Raw genomic sequence first — 13,664 nt, 5'->3', positions numbered from 1 at the left:
GGACTTGGCGGATGTGTATAGATTACAGGGCGTTGAATAAAATCACACTCAAGAACAGATACCCCCCTGCCCAGGATAGACGATCTGCTAGATCAGTGCAGTAAGCAAAGTATTTCACCAAGCTAGACTTGAAGTCTGGATATCACCGAGTTCGAGTCAAAGAAGAAGATACATGGAAGACTGCCTTCAAAACCAGGCAAGGTTTGTATGAGCGGTTAGTTATGCCATTTGGACTATGTAATGCACCAGCTACATTTATGAGATTAATGAATGATGTGTTGCGCCCTTTTATAGATTCATTTGTTATTGTCTATTTGGATGATATACTAGTATATAGTGCTACCTGGGAGGAGCATATTTCACATTTAACGCAGGTGTTGGAAACATTGAAGCACCAGTTACTAGCAAATCTCAAGAAGTGTGAGTTTGCGCAACAGTCCTTGGTGTATTTGGGATATGTGATTGGTGGAGGAGAATTGAAGATAGATCCTTCCAAGATGGAGGCCATCATGAAATGGTCGATGCCTACTAATGTTACTAAGGTTAGGAGTTTCATTGGAGCAGCACAGTACCTGAGGAAATTCATAGCCTCGTTTTCAGCGGTAGCAGCACCGCTCCACGCCATAACAGCAAGTGGCAAGAGTTTCCAGTGGGGAAAAGGGCAACAGAAGGCTTTCGATGAGTTAAAGAAGAAGATCAGTGAAGCACCAGTTCTGGCATTACCAAACTTGCAACGGCCCTTTGAAGTGGAGACAGATGCGAGTGGGTATGCTATGGGAGTTGTCTTGATGCAAGGAGGAAGGCCCATTTGCTACCATTCTGAAGTATTTCATGGGGTAGTTCTTAACTACCCTACCTACGATAAGGAGCTCTATGTCATGGTGCAAGTTGTGAATAAGTGGAAGCACTATCTGATGGGAAAGGAGACAATAATCCACACGAATCACCAGTCGTTACAGTACTTGTAGGCCCAGAATAAGCTACAACAGACCAGGCATTACAAGTGGATGGGGTTTTTACAGCAGTTTCATTTGGTGATCAAGTATAAGAAGGGCAACACAAACAAGTTGGCCAATATGCTTTCAAGGCCACCCACATCAAAGATTATAGCTTTAGGGACTCTTATGCACATGGAGCCATTCACCCATGATGCATACAGAGAGGCATATTCAGAAGATGAGGACTTCAAGGAGGTGTATCAGCAGTTGTAGAGTCAGAGTCATGTGCACGATGGCAACAACACCGTTGACTACCATCTCCAGGATGGGTTACTCTACAGGCTGGATAAGCTATGTGTTCCTAAAGGTGAGCGTTTACAGTTGATTAGAGAGGCTCACACCTCCAAGGTTGCAGGGCACTTTGGTGTGGAGAAGACCGTAGCTAACTTGCAGAGGTATGTGTATTGGCCCAAGATGCAAGAACAAGTGGCTAGGTTCATAACAGGATGCATTCTTTGTTGTACCAACAAGCCTAGCAACAGGAAACAGGGTCTGTATCATCCCTTACATGTACCTACTCATCCTTGGAAAAGCATTTCCATGGACTTTGTGGGAGGTTTACTGACAACCAGGAAGGGACATGACTACTTGTTCGTGGTAATTGACAAGTTCAGCAAGATGTGTGTTCTGGTGCCATGTAAAAAGACCATCAGCGGACAAGAAGCAACAAACTTTTTCTTTGGACAGGTCTAGGTACACTTTGGGATACCAAGGAGCATCATTTCAGACAAGGATACAAGATTTCTCAGTGCATTTTGGACTACATTATGGGAGAAGATGGACACGAAGTTGAAGAGATCTACAGCATTCCATCCACAGACAGATGGGCAAACAGAAGTAGTCAATAGGACTTTGGTGCAGCTTCTGAGGGGTTACAACCAGAAGCATCTGAAGACCTGGGATGAAAATCTGGTATATATACAACATTCTTATAATAGAGCAGTCCACACTTCTACAGGAAAGTCCCCATTTGAAACTTGTTTTGGATATTTTCCACCTTCACCTTTGGATATTGCATATGGGCAACAAGGAGGAGTGAAGGAAGACATTACAGGAGATGCTTTGAGGGCTGAAAATTTTATAGAGAAGATTAGGCAGATCCATCTATAGGTATAGGAAACACTGCAGAAGTCACAGGTGAAGTATAAGGCCAGGCATGATCAGCACAGAACAGAGAAATCATTCAAGGTGGGAGACAGAGTATGGCTACAGTTGAACAAGGAGAGGTTGTAGGGGCCTAGTAAGAAAATCAAGGCTCTAAGGTATGGTCCCTTTGAGATACTGGAAAAGGTGGGTGATAATGCCTATCGACTCAATTTACCACCATATATGCACATTTACTCAGTTGTAAATGTGGAGAATTTGAAACTCTATGAACCTTCCATGCTAGATCAAGAAGAGGAACAGGTCCTACCTTTTGTGGAGGATTTGGCACCAGACGCTCAAGTAGAGTTGACAAAAGACACAGTTTTGCAGAAGAGGTCCAGAACTACAAGACAAGGGCAACAAGACCTTTGGCAGATTGGGTTGAAGGGACAATTTCCAGGCAAAGCTAAATGGTACACTAGAGAGAAGGTGGAGGAAAAATTTCCTCGCCTCATTTAGTAAAAGCTTTTGGGAACCAAAAGCCTCCCAAAATGGGGAGGTGTGATCTGAATTGGACCATAATATTGTTTGTCATCCATATCGATGCATTTAGAGTGGAAAAAGTGGAGGAATCAACTTGCAGGACCATTTTTACTGGCGGGACCCAGTTTGCCAAAACAGAGTCTGAAACCTTCCAGGAGCATTTTGAGGCATCAAACGACGTTTTGGGGGGGTAAAACTTTACCGTTTAAGCACAACACCTTTTCATGCTATTCTACACATAGAAAGCTTTCCAACAACGCAAGAATCGTGTCAATCGAAGTCCATATGCAAAAGTCATGCCACTCATAAGTTGACCTTCTTGTTTTCACACCTATAGTTCGGGAAGATGCTGTGTCAGCCCCCATTATTCATGGAAAAGGGGCTAGCCACGTGTTTGTGATGTAAAAAACTCTAGAAGAGTTTATTTTGTAACTCTAGTTAAGAGTTGATGTAATCAAAATTAACCACTAGTAGGCTATCCGGCTGTGTTATAACCGTGCCACTAGGAGGAAGAGGATTCCATTCTTTCAAGAGCATTTTGTTCCATAGTTGAGCAAAGATAGCCAAGAGAGATAGGAGGTAGAGCACACAAAGAGGATTTGTGCACTATAGCAGCCCATGGGCCACAGACATTACTTCTTTGTATTTGCAGCCATATTTCCAGACAGAGAAAGAGAGCGAAGCGGCCTCACCTTCCAGTTGGGTTTTCTCCCAAAAGGGTTTCCCAGAGAGCATATCTTGTGTATTATGTGTGTGTGAGCTTATTTTGTCGTTCTCTACTTTTCTTCTTGATTTACTTTTACATGCATGCACTAATTAGAGTTAATTTTACAGATCTAGAAATTAAATAAAACTCTAATAACGTAGAATCTCAGATTTTTAACATAATATTATCAGATCTATTGTGATGAACTTTCCATTTGAATATCCACCACAGTTTACGAATCACCACTATATATGCATGCGAGATTATAAGAGATGGATTTACCACACTGCGTAGATCTTTTAGTCTCACGAGAAGCACTTTAAAGAAGTCTCAGCTTTCTCCTTGAAGGTCATTGTAGCCTTCCAATTAGCCCTGTTGACCCTGCTGCCTACACCTACCTACAAGTCAGTGAGAAAAGCCTTCAACCCCACAAAGTGTGGTTGGTGGCAGGGAACTCAGAGAAGGGACCGTCACACTAATCCCGACTCTCTCCGTTTGAGCTATCTCCTAGGTTAGCTAAGGGGGGTGGTCCCTACTGAAAAGTTAAGTTAAAAGATATGAGTTTCTAGGAGAGTGTTATAGTGAAAATGGATTACTTTTAAGGATTTATGGGCAAATATGAAGTGAGCAACTTGAAATAACAATGTCAATCATTAATATGATTAAAAACCATAAAACCAGTGCCTTATAAGGAATTTGCTCAATAATTTAAAGATATATTTGTTCAAAGTAAAATGCAATGCTCTCAAAAGAGAAAACGAAGTAACCCTGAAATGTAAATAAGAATTGTTAGCACAATATATGTAAGATACAAAATGCTTTTGAGATAATCAACTTTATAAATCAAAACATGTGAAACATATCTTGCTGAAACCCAAAAATTAGTAATTAACTTGGAAATGTAAAAGAAAGGAAGTGTTAAACCAAGACATCAATATGCAATTAGACTTGAAACATGAAAAGAAAACGCTTGTTTGAAATGATTACAATACTTGCTTTTGGAATAGACTTCGCATATGAAAACTCAAACCATCAAGAGACAAGTAAAGTAAATGTAATGGAAAGTGCTCTTGGTTAATTTTATTAATTAGCTCTAAAACAAGATTACAATTTAACTCTTCAATCCTCAGACCTCACCCTCGCCCAGTGATGTGGATCTCACAGTGAGGAGTCAATAGAGGAGTAGAAGATCCCTAAGATATCTACTTCAACCAACTTATGTTGGAAGTAAAATTTTAATGAGGCTTGGGGCCTTCCTACACTAAAAAATGCCTAGATGAAATACAAATTGTGTTAATTCCCCAAATTAAAATAATGATACATGCAAATGCTTCAAAGAGATTGATTTGCAATGCTTGAAAATGAAATAGTGTTCAACATAAGTTGCAATTATAACTTCAATTGGAGGAATAAAATTAGCTTACAAGTATTGCATGTGTTTCATCAATGAATTAAAATGATACAAGTAATTTGCTTGAAAGTAAAATTTGTTTCAAATAGACAATGACAATAAATTTCTCTAATATTCAAGATAACAATGTGGCATGAAATTGAAGCATGTAATCAAGTGCCATGAAACAATTTACCAAGGTAAATGGAAACGTATTAAAGTTTGTTAAGAATATAATATGCTTGCATGTAAAGGATGAATTGCCCAAAGTAAAGTGTAAGCTTGTAGCTCCAAGAAACAATGAGAAAGAAAATGCAAAGCTCAAATGAAGTTGTAACAAACTTTAACTTAATGAAATGTGATAGTGAGGTTGTGTTAATTCCCAATTAAAGCATGCATGTAAGTGAATGAAGTATGAAAGCTTAAACCATGCAAATGCTTATCCACCCAAGAGAACCCTCCCTCTAAATGGGGGGATAGGATACCATGGGAGAAATCCCAAGCTCCCACAAGCAAGTTAGATCTTTTATTAATATTACAATGAGAAGAAGGCCCTTCAAAGTTCTCAACTATACTTCAAGGAGAGTCCTCACAATAATTTCTTGAAACTTGGACACTAGACCTCCTTTCTTGAGAAAGTAGTGACAAGATCTCACAAAACTTATGCAAGGGAAACAAGGTGTGAGTTTCCTCCAAATGCCCACGGCTTAAAGAGGAAAATAGGCAGCCCTCTAGTGAACTCAACTTGGCCAAAATAAGCCTCAAAAGGGCTCACGACATCCTTGGAAATCGAACCCCCAACACTTGCCAAAGGTCCTGCAAACACTTGTTAGATGTTGCGGGAAGTTGCTCTTCAAAATCTGCCACACAAGAGTTAGCAAACAATCCAAACAATGGCTGCAAAATAAGTTAAGTATTAATGGAAAAATCAGCAAAATAAAATGTATATGTACAATTATAATTTACAAAAGGCTAAGCTAAAGAGTAAGAGTAAACTCTCGTCTTTGCTTAGCCATCTTCAAGTTCTTAGATAGCAAATGAAAGAAATGAAGTACAATGGTTTTTTTAAAGAGATTTAAATTTAGAAGTTCTCGGCTTGTGTACAAGCTATGTGCCGAAATCCCTGCAAAACCACTTTGTAAAATAAGACTATGAAGGTTCAAAGAACAAATGAGAGCTCCTTTAAGAATGTATCAAGAGTGGGTTTCTCTCTCCAAAGATTTCCCCTCATGCTTAATTCTGTAATCCCAACAAGATGTTCCCTCTACAAAACTTCAATCAAGAATTAGTTCCATATAGATTTAGCAATAAACAATGATAAGAAACTCTAGAGATTGATTTAAAACCAACTAGAGCATTTTATACCTAGAGCATACTTTTAAATCAAATGTCAATGCAAGATAGCTCTACATTAACAAATCTACAAGAGCATATGGAAGCAAATTAGATCAAAGCATGAGTAAAAGGAATTATACCAATGCTCAACAATTCATCACATTCGAAAAGGAGGAACACCTCATGAATGAAACCCCAAAGTCTTTATTGATATTTCTGAAAGTGTACAAGTGAGTAGCGTTTCCGCAAGCACAATAGCTAATAACAATATCATTCAATGTGAGAGCCCATGTCTCTATTATATAGAGAGTTGGGAGCAAATTCCAAAGAAGAATGACAATGACAAATGGCATTGGAGCTAATCCCAATGTAAAAGTGATTAAACAAGTGGCATGAGGTGACAATCCCAAAGAGAAATTCAAATTTGTTGAATGGAGCTTCAATGCCAAGTGTAAAAATCGAATTCTGGCAAGTGGACATCATTTTCTTCTTCCCTTATGTGCCAAATTCGAATTTTATGGTGGAATGACAAGTGTATATGGGTGGTAACCCATGTGGGGACAATTTCCCACAAAAATCTCCACCAAATATTCTCTCAAATCCTCCCAAATGTGCATTAACTTCACAAATTCAAATTTCCAAGCAGCTTTTTCATTTAATGCCAGAAATTCAATTTTATTTGAGCACGTCTTTTCCTTGATTTTAGGAGTCTACATCACCTTGGGACTTCACTTTAACTCCCCCATAATTTTCCACCTCATTTCCACAACATTTAGCATGTGTGGATATTTATTTTTCTCCATTTATTTAATTTCTGGCTTAATTAATTCCCAGATTTCCCACTAAACTTGGGAAAAGTGGGTTTTGAGGGTCCAAAACACATTATTAACCCCTCAAAGTGTGTCATAGTAGAAAGTTGAGGGTAAAAGGTGTAATTTTGATTACTCATACCCCATACAACTTCTCTAGACTACACTTATTACAATTTAAATATAATTTTATTTGCAATTTTTGACCTGCAGAAAATCTAAAAAATTAAAAAATGACTACCTAGACCTAACCAAATTCCACGAAATTTTTTGTATGATATAGTATGGTAATATATCTCGACTCTAAACACTAAGATGTGTCAGGAGCTCAACCTTCAAACTGTCACCTTGGCTTTGGGGTAAAAAGTGAGTGAAAAAACCCAGAAAATTATCTGCCTCTGAAAAAGAAGGGATAATTAACCAGATAAAAAAACACTCCAAGGTGTACTCGTTTGTTGATCAAGTCCCAACATCCTAGGCCTGTTACAGACTCAAAACTCATCATTACTAGTATCACTTATTACAATTCCCCGTAGGGCGTGGAATCTGGGTACAAGAAAGATGATGAGAAGATAGAAGTAGAGTTAGAAAACTCTGTTGACTGATGATATCTGATGGTACAAGTGTCCTCTGGATCATCCTTGGGCATGGAGTCTTCATATAATCATGAGGTGCCACTCCAGTGGTCAACAAGGCCTACAATTGGAATTGGTTGAGGATTGATTCAAACTTGCAATATGGAATTGATTGCTCAATATTTCTTCTAGACTTTCAATTCGGATATGCTCAGAACTTCGGTGCACAGGTATGAAGAATAGGTCTCGGTTTCCAATGATACTTATGTTTAGAACTTTGGATCCTTAGGTGACTACCTTTCTAGAGCTTCCAATGTAGATTTATGCTCAAAAAGAAGTCAACAATGCCTAGAGATTTTGGAGTTCTGAAGTTGCACAGAAATTTTGGAACTTCTGATGGAGCTTTAGACCTTGTGAGGTCTCTTTAGACATTCCCTCCTTCACCAGGATGTGCGGCCTTAATTAGGCTGCTTCTCTAGCCTTTCAATCCCTCAAACATATAGATTTTATGCCATTGCTCTTCTAGAATAGGTCTATGATTTTTGTTACACTAGAGAGCGCTAAAAGGTGCCCAAAACTTTGTCTTCTTTATCAATGTATTCAGCCTTGGGTGGGCTATTGGGTTAGCCCTTCAATCTTTTAAAACAGGGCTTGAATGCCCTCCAAATGCCTTCGCTCTCCTTGCAGATGTTTGAGACCTTATCACTGCAAATAGGGCTCGATGATTGCCTAGAAATTCAATCCTCTTCCTATAGGAGCTCAGTCCTAGATAGATGACTTTCTCGCGCTGAAGTGATGCCAATTTAGTCTCCTTTTATGCCCTCTCTTCAAAGCCCTAGCTCTAAGACCATGTTGAGAAATCTAGGGCAGATTAAATGAGGGTTTTATAAACTTGATTTCTCTTTAATCTTGACATTTTCTTGTGATCATTATTATAATTTCGTTCTAGTCAAGTCCCACTAGCACAACTGGTTGAGGATGGGCCTCGTCAACAAGGTGACCCAGGATCAAACCTCACAGGGGGTGGTTGTGCCCTGTGCTAGGGGGAGGAGACATGCTAAAAAATCCAGTCAGCTAAGGGCTGGTGTGGCCCAGGCTGGGTGCGATCCCCGGGTGACTTTGACGACTTAGATGCCCCTGGGTCGCAGCTCCTCAAGCCACAAGTCAAGCCTAGAGGATCACAAACAACTTGACAAACAAAAAAATTATTATAATTTTGCTTTGTTCATCATCAAGACAAAATGTGAATAAGAAGATCACAATGCAAACAAGAAGACACCAGAAATAGGCTCCAAGCCAGGGCAAAACCCCATAAAGGGAAAACCCAGAAACTCTTCCTTATAGAACCAGTTCAATGAAGACCCAAGACCATCCACCCAAAAGATAAGCCAACCAAACCCCAACAAGATTTATACACAATCAGAACTTAGGAAACCCTAGTTCCTCCAGCAAACTCACACGTGTGAGTTGTAGAAGTCCCAAGAACAGTAATTTTGACCACCTCCTTTCTCGTTGCTTCTTTCTTCCTCTTTCACTCTCCTTCTTTTGCTTGGATTAGATCAGAGAAGATGTGTGATGATGATGCTTATGAGGTTGTGCATCTCTCCTTTATATAGACTTCTTGAGGGCAGATTAGGCCTCTTCTAGGCTGACTTGAAGGGGTTGGCCGACTTACTATCTTGGTAGCTTCTAGACTCAATTTTATACAGTAATTTCCTTTCTTGTTTCTTGAGCCACACAAGGGCTATTACATCATGACTTTGACTCTTTGACTTTTAACTCTTTGACATCATTAGTGTATGCATATCACTGCTATGTCAAGGAAGGTAAGCCACAGATCAAGGTTACATATGTCAAGTTTTATTGTCATATACTGAGGTCAGATTTCTTGCATTATATCAGAGAAGTTTAGCTCATACTATTGTCATGCTATGCCTTAGGGAGAGACAACACATATCACTGTTTAATCTTCGCATCATACCTCAGGAATTAATTCGCATCATTAAACCTTGATTAAACTTGGATCACAAACTCGCATTGCATTTTAATGATAAAAGACCTTCAGATCGTATGGTAACTCGAATCATTGTACAGGTGTAGCATAGTCAAGGTGTAGCATCTTGTCATATATAAATATCACTGCACAACTCGGAAGATAAAAGTGTCTTGCATCATAGTCATATAACTCGCATTCGTACCAAGAAGAACCTTGCATCAAAGTAAGAGATCAATGCATCATTTTGAGGGGAACTTACATCATTGTTTTAGGCTTGAATCAAAACTTCAAATAGTTGTTCCAGAACTTCATATCTTGGAGGAGGTGACTTGAAAATCTTTGCATTGTTGTCATGTGATGGAGGAAGCTTGCCATAGAAAAATATGGATCACAGTATAGCATATCTCGACCTTCCTTAAAGGTGTTTTTCTCAAAACTTCATATGATATGACTGCTACAAATAGTATATCTTCTACATCTACTCAGAGCAAAAGTCATGGTTCTTTGTATGGATGCTTTCTTCAGGACTTACAACTTCGAGTACCTTCTTGAATTAGCCATTACACACAAGCCAACAGAGTGTAATCTTCTAACCTTAGCTCCGATACCATGTTGGAATATCAAGGAAATTGTAGATTCTCCTTACTTGATAATTACTTGTGAGATTTGTTGGCCTCTTATTACTTTATTATTTTTTCTTCATCAAGCAATTATCAAAACATGAAGATCACAAGAACACAAAGAACAAAAGATATAGGCTCCAAGCCAGGGAAAAACCCCACAATTGGGGAAAACCCGAACAAACCTCTTCTTATAGAATCAAATCAAAGTGAGACCTCCAAGACCCAAAGACCAAGACCTCCTCCAAGCACCAAGTCAGCCCTCCAAAATCCTTCCTCAAACAAGTCAAAGTTTACCAAGTTAAAGATGGTCAAACTCCACAAATTCTGCTTCAACCCAAAGTATTGACCCTCTACTTCAGGTCTGCAATTTGGACATGCAATCCTCGGCCCTGCAACTCCAATAGAAACCATAGATCTGTCATGACTCATATGTGTGAGAAAACCAGTCAAAAATTCAAATGTTCTTCTTCTTCCTTGGGTTTTATCCTTCTTTCTTGTCCTTATCTCTTCTTTCTTCCTTTCTCAGTGCAAAGATCGGATGCTTGCATGAATATGCCAAATGGGTCGAAGTCTCTTCGAATATATACCTTTTTTAAGGGGTCGAATAGGCCTCTCCTACGTCGACGTTCTCTGGCAGGGCCGACTTGCCCTTAGTAAACAAAATTGACTTTCTAGTTTGAAAAATATTTTTTTCTTGTTACAAAATGCCCAAATGGATCTTTTGCATATGACAAAGACTCCTTTGACTCATTAAACCCTAGGAGCATGAAAACCATGCTTGGCCTAGATGAAAAAGCAATTTGAGCATGAAACCCATGCTTAAAAAATAATATTCTTTTTCTTCTTTTTACTTTTGATACAAGTACAAAAATAATTATGAAGAGCGAACTTAGTTACTTTTCTAACAATCTAAAGGAGTTGATCTATTATGGACAAGAGGACTGAAAGGGTTGATTGCTAAGGAGGGTCAACCAACAAGTAAGTCAAGTTATTTGTCTTTGTTTTTGTGGGCAGTTGAGGGCTTGAAGGATAAGGCCTAAGCCCTAGTTGTACTTTGTATCATAGCATTTGTATCATGGTTTTCTCAAGGGCCATGATCCCTAGTACGAGAGCCTTATGATTATCTTATTGATGGACTGATAAAAAATAATTGGGCATATATATCTTGTGTACTATTGTTGATTTCACTGCTGATATTTTCTGTTAAAATTTCCCAAACCCAGCACTCGATACTCGGTTCCCAAAAATTATTAACTAAACGAATACACAACTAAGTTCCTAACCAAAATATTTAGTGGAAGCAAAGTTACTTTATCTGAATCATATACACATAAACATAAACAGATTTATGCCCAATCAATAGTTCTTCATTAATAAATTAATCATGGAACTTACTTGGGCTCCCGTCCTAGGATAATGGCCCAACTGAGAAAATACAAAATTGATCACCAGCCTCACTGCACTCTCTCGGACCCAGCACATCCTCACTGAGAAGCCTCTCTCAATCTTCTGTTGTTGTTATTGTGTCTTAGCTCCTCACTTTAGGCTCTATTTATAACTTTCTTAGGCTAAGATTGATAGCCAAAATTAGCTTGCCAAGTTAATTGAAGGTAAGTGACTTTACTTTAGTTAACTATCCTATCTTTAGCTTTTTCTACTTTAACTCAAGTACAAGTCATAAATTTAGCTTGCTTTACATGCACATCTCATGCATGTCACATGTAACACATTCGTATGTGTGCAACTCACTTGCACACTGCATATCGCATGCAAGCTCCTAAAGAGGCAAATCAAGGTCCTTATATTCAAGACACAAGGCTAGAAGTACCTTTTGAGCTACAAAACCCAACATTTTTTGTTGTGCAAAGTTGTTAATTATTGAGCACTGCTAGTGTGCTTATGTGCTAGTCTAGTCATAGATAAGACCTAGAGTGCAAGGGAATTTCAACATCAAAAATCAATTTTTTGTTTAATTCTTCTTGGTCGAGTTAAGCATGCAGGAATACTTCTCAATGCTACATCAAAAATAAACATTATTATGCCCCCAACATTAGGTATTGTTGACTATGATGCACGTATGGTTATGGTCTTGAATGATTGGTGATTTTCACTTGACCTTGAGAGGGTTTTCCCAGGTTGTATTGTCATAGCAGCAAAGGCCTCTTGGGAAATAACTATCCTCCTTCTTAGGAGCATTCCAAAGGTCATTTTACCCACATTCCAAAGAGGATGTGACATTGATGATGTAGTGCTTCCTATACAGAGCAAAGTGTTGGGCTACTTGATGACCCCACATGGTACTTGACACTCCAAGGTAACCCCAAATGTTGAAACAATGAGCCCATGCGTTGGAGATGTTGATGATGTGCCTAGTGTTAATGTTTGTCGCTCGAGTAGATACTTCTGCACAAGCCTAAGTGTCTAGGTGTGTAGAAGTTGCCAAATGTCTCCTCAGGACACTTGCTTTAGTGTGAGCAAGTTGCATTTGTAACTTAGCCTAATTCTAACTTAGGAAAAGCACATAATTATTATGTTCACTTATTGAGCTAAAACAAACTTAGGAAAAGTAAAATATTTACTTTAGTGATTATGGTTTTAGCTCAAAGTAAAGTTATAAAAGCAAGGCTAAGGATAAGGAGAAGACACGCCATACAATAGCACAAGATTGAGAAAGGCATCTTAGTGAGTACCTTGGGTCCAAGGAAGGGGGTAGCAAGGAGATCCATATCAACCAAAGAGGGCTTGATCAGCTGGATCAGATCTAGTTGTATGTATGTATTTCCTTAGTGGGGATTTTCCCTGGATGGGAGCCCCAGTAAGTTTTGAAAGTTAATTAAGAATTGTGATTGGGAAGAATCTGTTGTGTGATTTATTTCATGATTGAGATTGGTATATTTTGCTTCCACTGAATTTATTGTGTTAAGAACCTAGTTGTGCAACAAATCAACAGATTTGTAATCTACCAGGAATTAATTGTCGAGTGTTAGGTTTGTAGGAAATTCTAACATGGTATCAGAGCAGAAACTCTAAGGTATCAATCTCGGAATCACGGGTACCAAGTTCGTACAAGATTGTCAGGGCAAAGTTCGACTGTGATCATACAGGCGAGCAAAAATAAAATTAAGGGAGGCAAAGGGAATCGACCATATGGTACGATTGTGGTTGAAGAGAAAAAAAAATTAAGGGATGAAAATCATTTTTTTGAGTTGAGTTTAAGATTAAAAAAAAGATTGCGGTGGCCAACAATGGGCTGACAAGCCCACCTAGTGACCAACCAAGGCCAACAACCCATCAAATAGCCCCATGGGCGCAGTAGTGAGAGCGGTCACTGAGAAATTTTGGACACAATCACAGCAAAATTTTGGACACAATAGACAAGAGAACAAGGTTCATAATTGCTAAAAATGGGCAAAGACACAACCAGCAATACAGAGTGGGAATTGAAAGTTACGAGGGAGGATGTCAAGCGGGCCCTCTTACCCACCAAAAGGGCGTAACGGCATAAGAGAAAAAAAATTTCCTATCTTGGACAACCAACAAGCCACCAACCCTATACATTGCTCAGTTATGATGATATACCACACTCCACCATTTGCACTGGTC

General features: G+C 38.9%; 1 protein-coding gene across 1 annotated transcript in view; it reads right to left on the bottom strand.

Moving 5' to 3' along the window:
- LOC149204304 (nifU-like protein 4, mitochondrial) overlaps positions 1-13,664 on the bottom strand; it is a 186,005-nt gene that overhangs the window by 89,192 nt on the left and 83,149 nt on the right. The window lies entirely within an intron of this gene.

Source organism: Pinus tabuliformis, chromosome 1_2, assembly GCF_031772625.1.
Source record: "Pinus tabuliformis cultivar Carrire ecotype Pingquan chromosome 1_2, CPIR1, whole genome shotgun sequence".
Lineage (NCBI taxonomy): Eukaryota > Viridiplantae > Streptophyta > Pinopsida > Pinales > Pinaceae > Pinus > Pinus tabuliformis.
The sequence above is the reverse complement of the archived record's forward strand: the minus strand, read 5'-3'. Positions and strand labels throughout refer to the sequence as shown.